A 15,450-nucleotide genomic window follows, 5' to 3' on the forward strand; every position below is an offset into this window, starting at 1 on the left:
TTTTCTTCTCTTTCATATGAGCAGGAACAGGGAAAAAGGCACTCTTGTTGAAATTGATCCAGAACTTGAAAGGACTCTGAAGAGAAAATTAAGAGAAGCTAAATTACATTATTCTAAAGTTAACCTTTCAGAAATTTTCGAACAAGAGAAGGAAATGGCAGCCGAAAATAATAATAATGCAAGGAGAATGCTTGGTGACTTCACAAAGCCAACATCCAAATTTGATAGAAGAAGCATCTCCATTCCTGCCATTGGAGCCAATAATTTTGAGCTTAAGCCTCAACTAGTTGCCTAATGCAACAAAACTGCAAGTTTTATGGACTTCCATCTGAAGATCCCTATCAGTTTTTAACTGAGTTCTTGCAGATCTGTGAGACTGTAAAGACGAATGGAGTTGATCCTGAAGTCTACAGACTCATGCTTTTCCCTTTTGCTGTAAGAGACAGAGCTAGAATATGGTTGGATTCACAACCTAAGGATAGCCTGGACTCCTGGGATAAGCTGGTCACAGCCTTCTTGGATAAATTCTTTCTTCCTCAAAAGCTGAGCAAGCTGAGAGTGGATGTTCAAACCTTCAAACAAAAAGATGGTGAATCCCTCTATGAAGCTTGGGAAAGATACAAGCAGCTGCCCAAAAGATGCCCATCTGACATGTTTTCAGAATGGACCATATTAGATATATTCTATTATGGTCTATCTGAATTTTCGAAAATGTCATTGGACCATTTCACAGGTGGATCTATTCACCTAAAGAAAACGCCTGAAGAGGCTCAAGAACTCATTGATATGGTTGCAAACAACCAATTCATGTATACTTCTGAGAGGAATTCCGTGAATAATGGGATACCTCAGAAGAAAGGAGTTCTTGAAATTGATGCTCTGAATGCCATATTGGCTCAGAACAAAGTGTTGACTCAACAGGTCAACATGATCTCTCAAAATCTGAATGGATGGCAACATGCATCCAACAGTACTAGAGATGCAGCTTCTGAAGAAGCTTATGATCCTGAGAACCCTGCCATGGCAGAGGTTAATTACATGGGTGAACCTTATGGAAACACCTATAACTCATCATGGAGAAATCATCCAAATTTCTCATGGAAGGATCAACAAAAGCCTCAACAAGACTTTAACAATGGTGGACGCAATAGGCTGAGCAATAGCAAGCCATATCCATCATCTTCTCAGCAACAGACAGAGAATTCTGAACAAAACACCTCTAATTTAGCCAATCTAGTCTCTGATCTGTCAAAGGCCACTTTCAATTTCATGAGTGAAACAAGATCCTCCATTAGAAATCTGGAGGCACAAGTGGGCCAGCTGAGTAAGAAAGTCATTGAAACTCCTCCCAGTATTCTCCCAAGCAATACAGAAGAGAATTCAAAAGGAGAGTGCAAGGCCATTGATGTAATCAATATGGCCGAATGCACAAGGGAGGAGGAGGACGAAAATCATAGTGAGGAAGACCTCCTGGGACGTCCCTCAAGCAAGAAGGAGTTTCCTATTAAGGATCCAAAGGAATCCGAGGCTCATATAGAAACCATAGAGATTCTATTAAATCTTCTTCTGCCATTCATGAGCTCTGAAGACTATTATTCCTCTGAAGAGGATGAAGATGTGACTGGAGAGCAAGTTGCTCAATACTTAGGAGCTATCATGAAGCTGAATGCCAAGTTGTTTGGTAATGAGACTTGGGAAAGTGAACCTCCCTTGCTCATTAGTGAACTGGATACCTGGATTCAGCAAATTTTACCTCAAAAGAAATAAGATCCAGACAAGTTTTTGATACCTTGTACCATAGGCACCATGACCTTTGCAAAAGCTCTGTGTGATCTAGGGTCAGGGATAAATCTTATGCCACTCTCTGTAATGGAGAAGCTGGGGATCATTGAGGTACAACCTGCCTTATTCTCATTACAATTGGCAGACAAGTCATTGAGACAAGCTTATGGAATAGTAGAGGACATATTAGTAAAGGTTGAAGGCCTTTACATCCCTGCTGATTTCATAATCTTAGACACTAGGAAGGAAGAGGATGATTGCATCATCCTTGGAAGACCTTTCCTAGCCATAGCAGGAGCTGTGATAGATGTCAACAGAGGTGAATTAGTCCTTCAATTGAATGGGGACTACCTTGTGTTTAAGGCACATGGCCATCCCTCTGTGACAAAAGAGAGTAAGCATGAAGAGCTTCTCTCAGTTCAGAGTCAAGAAGAGCCCCCACAGTCAAACTCTAAGTTTGGTGTTGGGAGGCCACAACCAAACTCTAAGTTTGGTGTTAAGACCCCATATCCAAACTCTAAGTTTGGTGTTGGGACTATACAACATTGACCTGATCACCTTGTGGCTCCATGAGAGCCACTGTCAAGCTATTGACATTAAAGAAGCGCTTATTGGGAGGCAACCCAATTTTATTTATCTAATTTTATTTTATTCTATTTTATTGTTATTTTATGTTTTATTATGTACATGATCATGAGGAGTCACGAAAAAATCAAAAAAATTAAAAACAGAATCAAAAACAGCAGAAGAAAAAAATCACACCCTGGAGGAAGCACAGACTGGCGTTCAACGCCAGTAAGATGCATCTGGCCGGCGTTCAACGCCAGAACAGAGCATCATTCTGGCGCTGAACGCCAGAAACAAGCAACATTCTGGCGCTGAACGCCAGGAATGTGCCCAGAGAAGAAAAACTGGCGCTGAACGCCAGTAACAAGCATGAAACTGGCGTTCAACGCCAGAAACATGCTTTACATGGGCGTTGAATGCCCAGAATGTGCACCACACGGCGTTTAAACGCCAGAATGGTGTGCAAAGGCAATTTACATGCCTATTTGGTGCAGGGATGGAATTCCTTGACACCTCAGAATCTGTGGACCCCACAGGATCACCTCAGGATCTGTGGACCCCACAGGATCCCCACCTACCATATTCCCACCTTACCTCCTAATCCTAGTTTTTGTGATTACTCTTCCCCATGTCACACTTCCCAACACTCTTCACCAATCACCTCAATTCCTCTTCCCAATCACCCCCTTCACCACTCACATCCATCCACTCTTCCCCATAAACCCCACCTACCTTCAAAAATTCAAAACCATTTTCCCACCCATTCCCACCCTAAACGGCCAAACATACACTCCCCCCTCTCCCTATAAATACCCTTCCATTCTACTTCATTTTCACACACCACAAACCCCTCTTCTCCCACTTGGCCGAACCTACATCTCTCCCTCTCTACCAAATTTTCTTCTTCTTCTTCTCTTCTTTCTTCTCTTGCTCGAGGGCGAGCAATATTTTAAGTTTGGTGTGGTAAAAGCATAAGCTTTTTGTTTTTCCATTACCATCAATGGCACCTAAGGCTGGAGTATCCTCTAGAAAAGGGAAAGGGAAGACAAAAGCTTCCACCTCCGAGTCATGGGAGATGGAAAGATTCATCTCCAAGAGCCATCAAGACCACTTCTATGATGTTGTGACAAAGAAGAAGGTGATCCCTGAGGTCCCTTTCAAGCTCAAGAAAAATGAGTATCCGGAAATCCGACATGAAATCCGAAGAAGAGGTTGGAAAGTCCTAACCAACCCCATGCAACAAGTCGGAATCTTAATGGTTCAAGAGTTCTATGCCAATGCATGGATCACTAGGAACCATGATCAAAGTATGAACCCGAGTCCAAAGAATTATCTCACAATGGTTCGGGGGAAATACTTAGATTTTAGTCCCAAAAATGTGAGGTTGGCATTTCACTTGCCCTTGATGCAAGGAGATGAACGCCCCTACACTAGGAGGGTCAACTTTAATCAAAGGTTGGACCAAGTCCTTATGGACATATGTGTGGAAGGAGCTCAATGGAAGAGAGACTCCAAAGGCAAGCCAGTCCAACTAAGAAGACTGGACCTCAAGCCTGTGGCTAGAGGATGGTTGGAGTTCATTCAACGCTCCATCATTCCCACTAGCAACCGATCTGAAGTTACTGTGGATCGGGCCATCATGATTCATGGCATCATGATTGGAGAGGAAGTAGAAGTTCATGAGGTCATCTCCAATGAAATCTACAAAATAGCCGACAAGCCCTCACCCATGGCACGGCTAGCTTTTCCTCACCTTATTTGCCATCTATGTTACTCAGCTGGAGTTATCATAGAAGGAGACATCTCCATTGAAGAGGATAAGCCCATCACAAAGAAGAGGATGGAGCAAGCAAGAGAGACCCTTCACGGTTCTCAAGAGATGCATGAGGAAGCTCATCATCAAGAAATCCCTGAGATGCCTCAAGGGATGCACTTTCCCCCCAACAACTATTGGGAACAACTCAACACTTCCTTAGAAGATTTGAGCCACAATGTTGAACAACTAAGGGTGGAACATCATGAGCACTCCATCATTCTCCATGAAATAAGAGAAGATCAAAGAGCAATGAGGGAGGAGCAACAAAGGCAAGGAAGGGATATAGAAGAGCTTAAGAACATCATTGGTCATTTAAGAAGAAGACGCCACTAAAGGTGGATTCATTCCTTGTTCTTTATTTCTTTCTGTTTTCGGTTTTTAATGTTGTGTTTATCTATGTTTTGTGTCTTTACTTCATGATCATTAGTATTTAACCATGTCTTAAAGCTATGAATAAAATCCATTAATCCTTCACCTCTCTTAAATGAAAAATGTTTTAATTCAAAAGAACAAGAAGTACATGAATTTCAAATTTATCCTTGAATTTAGTTTAATTATATTGATGTGGTGACAATACTTTTTATTTTCTGAATGAATGCTTGAACAGTGCAAATGTCTTTTGATCTTGTTGTTTATGAATGTTAAAATTGTTGGCTCTTGAAAGAATGATGAACAAAGAGAAATGTTATTGATGATCTGAAAAATCATGGAATTGATTCTTGAAGCAAGAAAAAGCAGTGAAAAAAAAGTGGCGAAAAAAATAGAAAGAAAAAGAAAAAGCAAGCAGAAAAAGCCAATAGCCCTTAAAACCAAAATGCAAGGGTAAAAAGGATCCAAGGCTTTGAGCATCAATGGATAGGAGGGCCCAAGGAAATAAAATCCAGGCCTAAGCGGCTAAATCAAGCTGTCCCTAACCATGTGCTTGTGTCATGAAGGCCCAAGTGAAAAGCTTGAGACTAAGTGGTTAAAGTCGTGATCCAAAGCAAAAAGAGTGTGCTTAAGAGCTCTGGACACCTCTAACTGGGGACTCTAGCAAAGCTGAGTCACAATCTGAAAAGGTTCACCCAGTTATGTGTCTGTGGCTTTTATGTATCCGGTGGTAATACTGGAAAACAAAATGCTTAGGGCCACGGCCAAGACTCATAAGTAGCTGTGTTCAAGAATCAACATTCTTAACTAGGAAAGTCAATAACACTATCCAAAATTCTAAGTTCCTAAAGAAGCCAATCATTCAGAACTTCAAAGGAAAAAGTGAGATGCCAAAACTGTTCAGAAGCAAAAAGCTACAAGTCCCGCTCATCTAATTATAATTAATATTCATTGATAATCTGGAATTTATAGTATATTCTCTTCTTTTTATCCTATTTGATTTTCAGTTGCTTAGGGACAAGCAACAATTTAAGTTTGGTGTTGTGATGAGCGGATAATTTATACGCTTTTTGGCATTGTTTTTAGGTAGTTTTTAGTAAGTTCAAGCTACTTTTAGGGATGTTTTCATTAGTTTTTATGTTAAATTCACATTTCTGGACTTTACTATGAGTTTGTGTGTTTTTCTGTGATTTCAGGTAATTTCTGGCTGAAATTGAGAGACTTGAGCAAAACTCTGAAAAAGGCTGACAAAAGGACTGCTGATGCTGTTGGAATCTGACCTCCCTGCACTCAAAATAGATTTTCTGAAGCTACAGAACTCCAAATGGCGCGCTCTTAACGGAATTAAAAAGTAGACATCCAGAGCTTTCCAGCAATATATAATAGTCCATACTTTATTCGGGAATTGACGACGTAACTTGGCGTTGAACGCCAAGTACATGCTGCTGTCTGGAGTTAAACGCCAAAAACGTCATGATCCGGAGTTGAACGCCCAAAACACGTTATAACTTGGAGTTCAACTCCAAGAAAAGCCTCAGCTCGTGGATAGATCAAGCTCAGCCCAAGCATACACCAAGTGGGCCCCGGAAGTGGATTTATGCATCAATTACTTACTCGTGTAAACCCTAGTAGCTAGTTTATTATAAATAGAACATTTAACTATTGTATTAGATGTCTTTTGACCATGTTTCATCTTTGGTCTCAGTTTTGTTTTATTCTTCATCTTAGGAGGCCATTGAGCATGTTTTGGGGGCTGGCCATTCGGCCATGCCTGAACCTTTCACTTATGTATTTTCAACGGTAAAGTTTCTGCACACCATAGATTAAGGGTGTGGAGCTCTACTGTACCTCAAGTTTCAATACAATTACTATTACTTTTTATTCAATTATCTTTTATTCTTATTCCAAGATATACGTTGCACAACACTTTGATGAATGTGATGATCCGTGACACTCATCATCATTCTCACCTATGAACGCGCGTGACTGACAACCACTTCCGTTCTACCTTAGGCCGAGCGCATATCTCTTAGAATCCCCAACAGAATCTTCGTGGTATAAGCTAGATAGATGGCGGCATTCATGGGGATCTGGAAGGTCTAACCTTGTCTGTGGTATTCCGAGTAGGATCCCAGGAATCCGGAAAGTCTAACCTTGTCTGTGGTATTCCGAGTAGGATTCCGGTATTGAATGACTGTGACGAGCTTCAAACTCCTGAAGGCTGGGCGTGATGATAAACGCAAAAGGATCAATGGATTCTATTCCAACCTGATTGAGAATTGACAGATGATTAGCCGTGCTGTGACAGAGCATTTGGAACGTTTTCACTGAGAGGATGAGATGTAGCCATCAGCAAGGGTGATGCCTCCAGACGATTAGCCGTGCAGTGACAGCGCATAGGACCATTTTCCCGAGAGGATTGAAGTAGCCATTGATGATGGTGATGCCCTACATACAGCTTGCCATGGAAAGGAGTAAGAAGGATTGGATGAAAGCAATAAGAAATTAGAGATTCGAAAGGATTCTAGCATCTCCACACGCCTATCTGAAATTCCCACTATTGATTTACATAAGTATTTCTATCCTTTTTTATTTTCTATTTATTATTAATTATTTGAAAATCCATAAACCAATTTAATCTGCCTAACTGAGATTTACAAGGTGACCATAGCTTGCTTCATACCAACAATCTCTGTGGGATCGACCCTTACTCACGTAAGGTATTACTTGGATGACCCAGTACACTTGCTGGTTAAGTTGAACGGAGTTGTGAACCATGGTATTGGCATCATGTTTTTGGCGCCATTGCCAGGGAATGAAAAGCAATGAATTTTACAAAATACAATAACAAAGGAATCACAATTTCGTCTACCATTAACTCACTTTAATTTTCGAAAATTTCTTTCCCTCTTCTCACATCCTTCTATTTATGGACTAACACTCCTCCTCAATGCACAATTCGAACTCTATCTCTCTTGATAAGTTCGAATTCTTCTACCTCCTCCTTCTATTCTTCTTTTCCTCTGACATTTCAAAGATTCTCTATACTGTGACATAGAGGATTCTATATTTTCTTGTTCTCTTCTCTTTCATATGAGCAGGAGCAAGGACAAAAGCATTCTTGTTGACACTGACCCTGAACCTGAAAGGACCTTGAAGCGAAAGCTAAGAGAAGCTAAAGCACAACTCTTTGTAGAGGACCTAACAGAAATCTTCAAAGAAGAAGAACCCATGGCAGCCGAAAACAACAATAATGCCAACAATGCAAGGAAGGTGCTTGGTGACTTTACTGCACCTACTCCCGACTTCTATGGGAGAAGCATCTCTATCCCTGTCATTGGAGCAAACAACTTTGAGCTTAAGCCTCAATTAGTTTCTCTAATGCAACAGAATTGCAAGTTCCATGGACTTCCATTGGAAGATCCTCATCAGTTTTTAGCTGAATTCTTGCAAATCTGTGACACTGTCAAGACTAATGGGGTTGACCCTGAGGTCTACAGACTTATGCTATTCCCTTTTGCTGTAAGAGACAAAGCTAGGATATGGTTGGACTCACAACCTAAAGAAAGCCTGAACTCTTGGGAAAAGCTAGTCAATGCCTTCTTGGCAAAGTTCTTTCCACCTCAAAAATTGAGTAAGCTTAGAGTGGAAGTCCAAACCTTCAGACAGAAGGAAGGTGAATCCCTCTATGAAGCTTGGGAAAGATACAAACAATTGATCAGAAAGTGTCCTTCTGACATGCTTTCTGAATGGAGCATCATAGGTATCTTCTATGATGGTCTGTCTGAACTGTCCAAGATGTCATTAGACAGCTCTGCTGGAGGATCTCTTCATCTGAAGAAGACGCCTACAGAAGCTCAAGAACTCATTGAAATGGTTGCAAATAACCAATTCATGTACACTTCTGAAAGGAATCCTGTGAACAATGGAACGAATCAGAAGAAAGGAGTTCTTGAGATTGATACTCTGAATGCCATATTGGCTCAGAACAAAATATTGACTCAGCAAGTCAATATGATTTCTCAAAGTCTGTTTGGAATGCAAGCTACACCAGGCAGTACTAAGGACGCTTCATCTGAAGAAGAAGCTTATGATCCTGAGAACCCTTCAATGGAAGAGGTGAATTACATAGGAGAACCCTATGAAAACACCTATAATCCTTCATGGAGAAATCATCCAAATCTCTCATGGAAGGATCAACAGAGACCTCAACAATGTTTTAACAACAATAATGGTGGAAGAAACAGGTTTAGCAATGGCAAGCCTTTTCCATCATCTTTTCAGCAACAGACAGAGAATTCTAAGCAGAGCCACTCTGACTTAGCAACTATGGTCTCTGATCTAATCAAAACCACTCAAAGTTTCATGACTGAAACAAGGTCCTCCATTAGAAACTTGGAGGCACAAGTGGGTCAGCTGAGTAAGAAAGTTACTGAACTCCCTCCTAGTACTCTTCCAAGCAATACAGAAGAGAATCCAAAAGGAGAGTGTAAGGCCATCAACATGGCCGAATTTGGAGAGGAGAAAGAGGCAGTGAGCGCTACTGAGGAAGACCTCAATGGACGTCCACTAGCCTCCAATGAGTTCCCTAATGAGGAACCATGGGAATCTGAGGCTCACACTGAGACCATAGAGATTCCATTGGATTTACTTCTGCCATTCATGAGCTCTGATGAGTATTCTTCCTCTAAAGAGGACGAAGATGTCACTGGAGAGCAATTTGCTAAGTACCTTGGAGCAATCATGAAGCTAAATGACAAGTTATTTGGTAATGAGACTTGGGAGGATGAACCCCCTTTGCTTACGAAAGAACTGGATGACTTGACTAGGCAGAGATTACCTCAAAAGAGACAGGATCCTGGGAAGTTCTCAATACCTTGTACCATAGGCACCATGACCTTTGAGAAGGCTCTGTGTGACCTAGGGTCAAGCATAAACCTCATGCCTCTCTCTGTAATAGAGAAGCTAGGGATCTTTGAGGTATAAGCTGCAAGAATCTCACTAGAGATGGCAGACAATTCAAGAAAACAAGCTTATGGACTTGTAGAGGATGTTCTGGTAAAGATTGAAGACCATTACATCCCTGCTGATTTCATAGTCCTAGAGACTGGGAAGTGCATGGATGAATCCATCATCCTTGGCAGACCCTTCCTAGCCACAGCAAATGTTGTAATTGATGTTGACAGAGGAGAATTGATCATTCAAGTGAATGAAGAATCCTTTGTGTTTAAGGCTCAAGGATACCCCTCTGTAACCATAGAGAGGAAGCATGAAGAGCTTCACTCAAAACAGAGTCAAACAGAGCCCTCACAGTCAAACTCTAAGTTTGGTGTTGGGAGGCCACAACCAACTTCTAAGTTTGGTGTTGAACCCCCACATTCAAACTCTAAGTTTGGTGTTGGGAGGTTCCAACATTGCTCTGAACATCTGTGAGGTTCCATGAGAGCCCACTGTCAAGCTACTGACATTAAAGAAGCACTTGTTGGGAGGCAACCCAATGTTATATTTATCTATTTACCTTTGTCATTTTATTTTTTTTAGGTTGATGATCATGGGAAGTCACAATATCAATTGAAAAAGCAAAAATAGCATGAAAATCAGAAAGAAAAATAGCACACCCTGGAGAAAAATTTGCTGGCATTTAAACGCCAGTGAAGATAGCAAAATGGGCGTTTAATGCCCAGTCTGGCACCATTCTGAGCGTTTAACGCCAGAAAGGGGCACCAGACTGGCGTTTAACGCCAGGAATGGGCACCAAGGTGGCGTTAAACGCCAGAAATGGGCAACAGCCCGGTGTTTAACGCCAGGATTGGCAGAAGGAGCATTTTTGCTCGCCACTTGGTGCAGGGATGAATTATCCTTGACACCTCAGGATCTGTGGACCCCACAGGATCCCCACCTACCCCACCACTCTCTCTCTTCTTCACTCATTCACCAATCACCTCAACACCTCTTTCCCAAAAACCCCTCACCTATCAAATCCCACCATTCTCTTCACCACTCACATTCATCCTTCATAAAACCCCACCTACCTCACCATTCAAATTCAAACCACTTTCCCTCCCAAACCCACCCATAATGGCCGAACCTTACCCCTCTCTCCACTCCTATATAAACCCATCTTCACTCCTTCATTTTCACACAACCTAAACACTACTTCTCCCCTTTGGCCGAAACACAAAGCCCCCCTCCATCTCCTCTATTTCTTCTTCTTCTACTCTCTTCTTTCTTCTTTTGCTCGAGGACGAGCAAACCTTCTAAGTTTGGTGTGGTAAAAGCATTACTTTTTGTTTTTCCATAACCATTTATGGCACCTAAGGCCGGAGAAACCTCTAGAAAGAGGAAAGGGAAGGCAAAAGCTTCCACCTCCGAGTCATGGGAGATGGAGAGATTCATCTCAAGGGTGTATCAAGACCACTTCCATGAAGTTGTGGCCATGAAGAAGGTGATCCCCGAGGTTCCTTTCAAACTCAAAAAGAGTGAATATCTGGAGATCCGACATGAGATCCGAAGAAGAGGTTGGGAAGTTCTTACCAACCCCATTCAACAAGTCAGAATCTTAATGGTTCAAGAGTTCTATGCCAATGCATGGATCACCAAGAACCATGATCAAAGTGTGAACCCGGACCCAAAGAATTGGCTTACAATGGTTCGGGGGAAATGATTAGATTTTAGTCCAGAAAATGTAAGGTTGGCATTCAACTTGCCCATGATGCAAGGAGATGAACACCCTTACACTAGAAGGGTCAACTTTGATCAAAGGTTGGACCAAGTCCTCATAGACATTTGTGAAGAGGGCGCTCAATGGAAGAGAGATTCAAGAGGAAAGCCGGTTCAACTGAGAAGGCATGACCTCAAGCCCGTGGCTAGGGGATGGTTGGAGTTTATCCAACGCTCAATCATTCCCACTAGCAACCGGTTCAAAGTTACTATAGACCGGACTATCATGATTCATAGCATCATGATTGGAGAGGAAATAGAAGTTCATGAGGTTATATCCCAAGAACTTTATAAGGTGGCGGACAAGTCCTCTACCTTAGCAAGGTTAGCCTTCCCTCATCTCATTTGTCACCTCTGTAATTCAGTTGGAATTAACATAGAGGGAGACATCCTCATTGATGAGGACAAGCCCATCACTAAGAAGAGGATGGAGCAAACAAGAGATCCCACTCATGGACATGAGGAAATTTCTCATCATGAAATCCCTGAGATGCCTCAAGGGATGCACTTTCCTCCACAAAACTATTAGGAGCAAATCAACACCTCCCTAGGAGAATTGAGCTCCAACATGGGACAACTAAGGGTGGAGCACCAAGAACATTCCATCCTCCTCCATGAAATTAGAGAAGATCAAAGAATCATGAGAGAGAAGCAATAAAGGCAAGGAAGAGACATTGAGGAGCTCAAGCACTCCATAAGATCTTCAAGAGGAAGAACAAGCCACCAATACTAAGGTGGACCCGTTCTTTAATCTCCTTGTTCTTTATTTTTCTATTTTTTTTTCGAAAATTATGCTTTATGTTTTATTTGTCTTATGATTATTAGTGTCTTAGTGTCTATGCCTTAAAGTTATGAATGTCCTATGAATCCATCACCTTTCTTAAATGAAAAATGTTCTTAATTGAAAAAGAGAAGAATTGTATGAATTTCAAATTTTATAACAGATTAATTATTTTGATGTGGTGGCAATACTTTTGACTTCTGAATGTATGCTTGAACAGTGCATATGTCTTTTGAATTTGTTGTTCATGAATGTTAAAATTGTTGGATCTTGAAAGAATGATGAAAAAAGGAGCCATGTTACTGAGGATCTGAAAAATCATAAAAATGATTCTTGAAGCAAGAAAAAGCAGTGAATACAAAAAAAAAGAGAGATTATGTGCGAAAAAAAAAAGAGAGAAAGCAAGCAGAAAAAGCCAATAGCCCTTTAAACCAAAAGGCAAGGGTAAAAATAAAGTCGTGATCCAAGGAAAAAAGAGTGTGCTTAAGAACCCTGGACACCTCTAATTGGGGACTCTAGCAAAGCTGAGTCACAATCTGAAAAGGTTCACCCAGTTATGTGTCTGTGGCATGTATGTATCCGGTGGTAATACTGGAAGACAGAGTACTTTGGGCCACGGCCAAGACTCATAGAGTAGCTGTGTTCAAGAATCATCATACTTAACTAGGAGAATCAATAACACTATCTGGATTCTGAGTTCCTATAGAAGCCAATCATTCTGAATTTCAAAGGATACAGTGAGATGCCAAAACTGTTCAGAGGAAAAAAGCTAAAAGCCCCGCTCATCTAATTAATACTGATCTTAATAGATGTTTTTGGAATTCATTGCATATTCTCTTCTTTTTATCTTATTTGATTTTCAGTTGCTTGGGGACAAGCAACAATTTAAGTTTGGTGTTGTGATGAGCGGATAATTTATACGCTTTTTGGCATTGTTTTTAGTATGTTCTAGTTAGTTTTTATTATATTTTTATTAGTTTTTTGTTAAAATTCACTTTTCTGGACTTTACTATGAGTTTGTGTGTTTTTCTGTGATTTCAGGTATTTTCTGGCTGAAATTGAGGGACCTGAGCAAAAATCTGATTCAGAGGCTGAAAAGGACTGCAGATGCTGTTGGATTCTGACCTCCCTGCACTCGAAGTGGATTTTCTGGAGCTACAGAAGCCCAATTGGCGTGCTTTCAATTGCGTTGGAAAGTAGACATCCTGAGCTTTCCAGCAATATAATAGTCCATACTTTGCCTGAGATTTGATGGCCCAAACAGGCATTCCAAGTCAGCTCAAGAATTCTGGCGTTTAACGCCGGAACTGGCACAAGAATGGGAGTTAAACGCCCAAACTGGCACAAAAGCTGGCGTTTAACTCCAAGAAAAGTCTCTACACATGAAAGCTTCAATGCTCAGCCCAAGCACACACCAAGTGGGCCCGGAAGTGGATTTTTATGTAATTTACTCATCTTTGTAAACCCTAGACTACTAGTTCTCTATAAATAGGACCTTTTACTATTGTATTTTCATCTTGATAAGAATCTTTTGATCATGTTTTTATGATTGAACCCTCTTTGGGAGGCTGGCCATTCGGCCATGCCTAGACCTTGTTCTTATGTATTTTCAACGGTGGAGTTTCTACACACCATAGATTAAGGTGTGGAGCTCTGCTGTACCTCGAGTGTTAATGCAATTACTATTGTTCTTCTATTCAATTTAGCTTATTCTTGTTCCAAGATATCACTTGTTCCTCAACTTGATGAAGGTGATGATCCGTGACACTCATCATCATTCTCACCTATGAACGTGTGCCTGACAACCACCTCCGTTCTACCTTAGATTGAGTGGATATCTCTTGGATCCCTTAATCGGAATCTTCGTGGTATAAGCTAGAATTGATGGCGGCATTCTTGAGGATCCGGAAGGTCTAAACCTTGTCTGTGGTATTCTGAGTAGGATTCAAGGATTGAATGACTGTGACGAGCTTCAAACTCGCGATTGTGGGGCGTTAGTGACAGACGCAAAAGAATTACTGAATTCTATTCCGACATGATCGAGAACCGACAGATGAATAGCCGTGCTGTGACAGAGTGTGTTGAACATTTTCACTGAGAGGACGGGACTGTAGCCATTGATAACGGTGATGCCCAACATACAGCTTTCCATGGAAAGGATTAAGAAGGATTGGATGAAGACAGTAGGAAAGCAGAGAGATGGAAGGGACAAAGCATCTCCATACGTTTATCTGAAATTCTCACCAATGAATTACATAAGTATCTCTATCTTTATTTTATGTATTATTTATCTTTTAATCATTAATCCTCCATAACCATTTGAATCTGCCTGACTGAGATTTACAAGATGACATAGCTTGCTTTATACCAACAATCTCCGTGGGATCGACCCTTACTCGCGTAAGGTTTTTACTTGGACGACCCAGTGCACTTGCTGGTTAGTTGTGCAAAGTTGTGATAAAGAGTTGAGATTGCAATTGAGCGTACCATGTTGATAGCGCCATTGATGATCACAATTTCGTGCACCACAACGCATGGTCAACAGAATTTCAGTTCTCAACTTGGAGCAAGTGGAGCCGACCCACTGCATCTACCCAAGAAAATCCGAAACTCAGATAGTTTCAAAAATCTTAAATCAACCTCGACTGGGAGCAAATGGGGGCTAACCACTGCATCTATCCCAGGAGTCTCAAACCAAACCCGGAGCAACCGGAATCACTCCACTGAGGCAGGTATATCTCACCATGTCCCGGAGCAAGTGGAATCACTCCACTACATCTACCTTGGTAGGTATATCTCACCATGTCCCGGAGCAAGTGGAATCACTCCACTGCATCTACCCAGGCAGGTATATCTCACCACATCCCAGAGCAAGTGGAATCAATGCCACTGCATCTACCTAGGCAGGTATATCACAATCAGGATCATATTTAATATCAATCTCGTAATCGTTATCATTCTCAATGACAATCTCATAATCATCATCATCCTCTTTTTCAGTCTCATAATCATCATCATTCTCATTAACAATCTCATCATCATCACTACTCTCGATAACAATCTCATAATCATCATTATTTTCACGATTCATTATTAATTCTCCCCTTACTTCAGACCCAAGTTATCACCTTTCCTAGATTCTTCTCATTAATAGGCATAATATTCTAATTCAGGACTAAAAGAATGAAACAGGGGGCGTAAAGGTTTAAAATTTGGTTTTAAAAACACAAAATTCATATTTGCTGAAAATAGGACCAAGCGTGCACGTCACACATGCGCACGCGTGGAAAGCGAAAAAAGAGAGTGACGCGTGAGCGTCGTTGATGAGCGGATAATTTATACGCTTTTTTGCATTGTTTTCAGGTAGTTTTTACTAGGATCTAGCTACTTTTAGGGATGTTTTCATTAGTTTTTT

General features: G+C 41.1%; 1 non-coding gene across 1 annotated transcript; it reads right to left on the reverse strand.

Moving 5' to 3' along the window:
- Positions 1 to 8,170: 8,170 nt before the first annotated feature.
- Positions 8,171 to 8,278, reverse strand: LOC130964084 (small nucleolar RNA R71). Its single transcript, XR_009080194.1, has one exon. It is a non-coding gene; the product is annotated as a small nucleolar RNA R71 (small nucleolar RNA).
- Between the last annotated feature and the right edge of the window lie 7,172 nt (positions 8,279 to 15,450).

The sequence above is a fragment of the Arachis stenosperma genome, chromosome 2, assembly GCF_014773155.1.
Source record: "Arachis stenosperma cultivar V10309 chromosome 2, arast.V10309.gnm1.PFL2, whole genome shotgun sequence".
Classification (NCBI taxonomy): domain Eukaryota; kingdom Viridiplantae; phylum Streptophyta; class Magnoliopsida; order Fabales; family Fabaceae; genus Arachis; species Arachis stenosperma.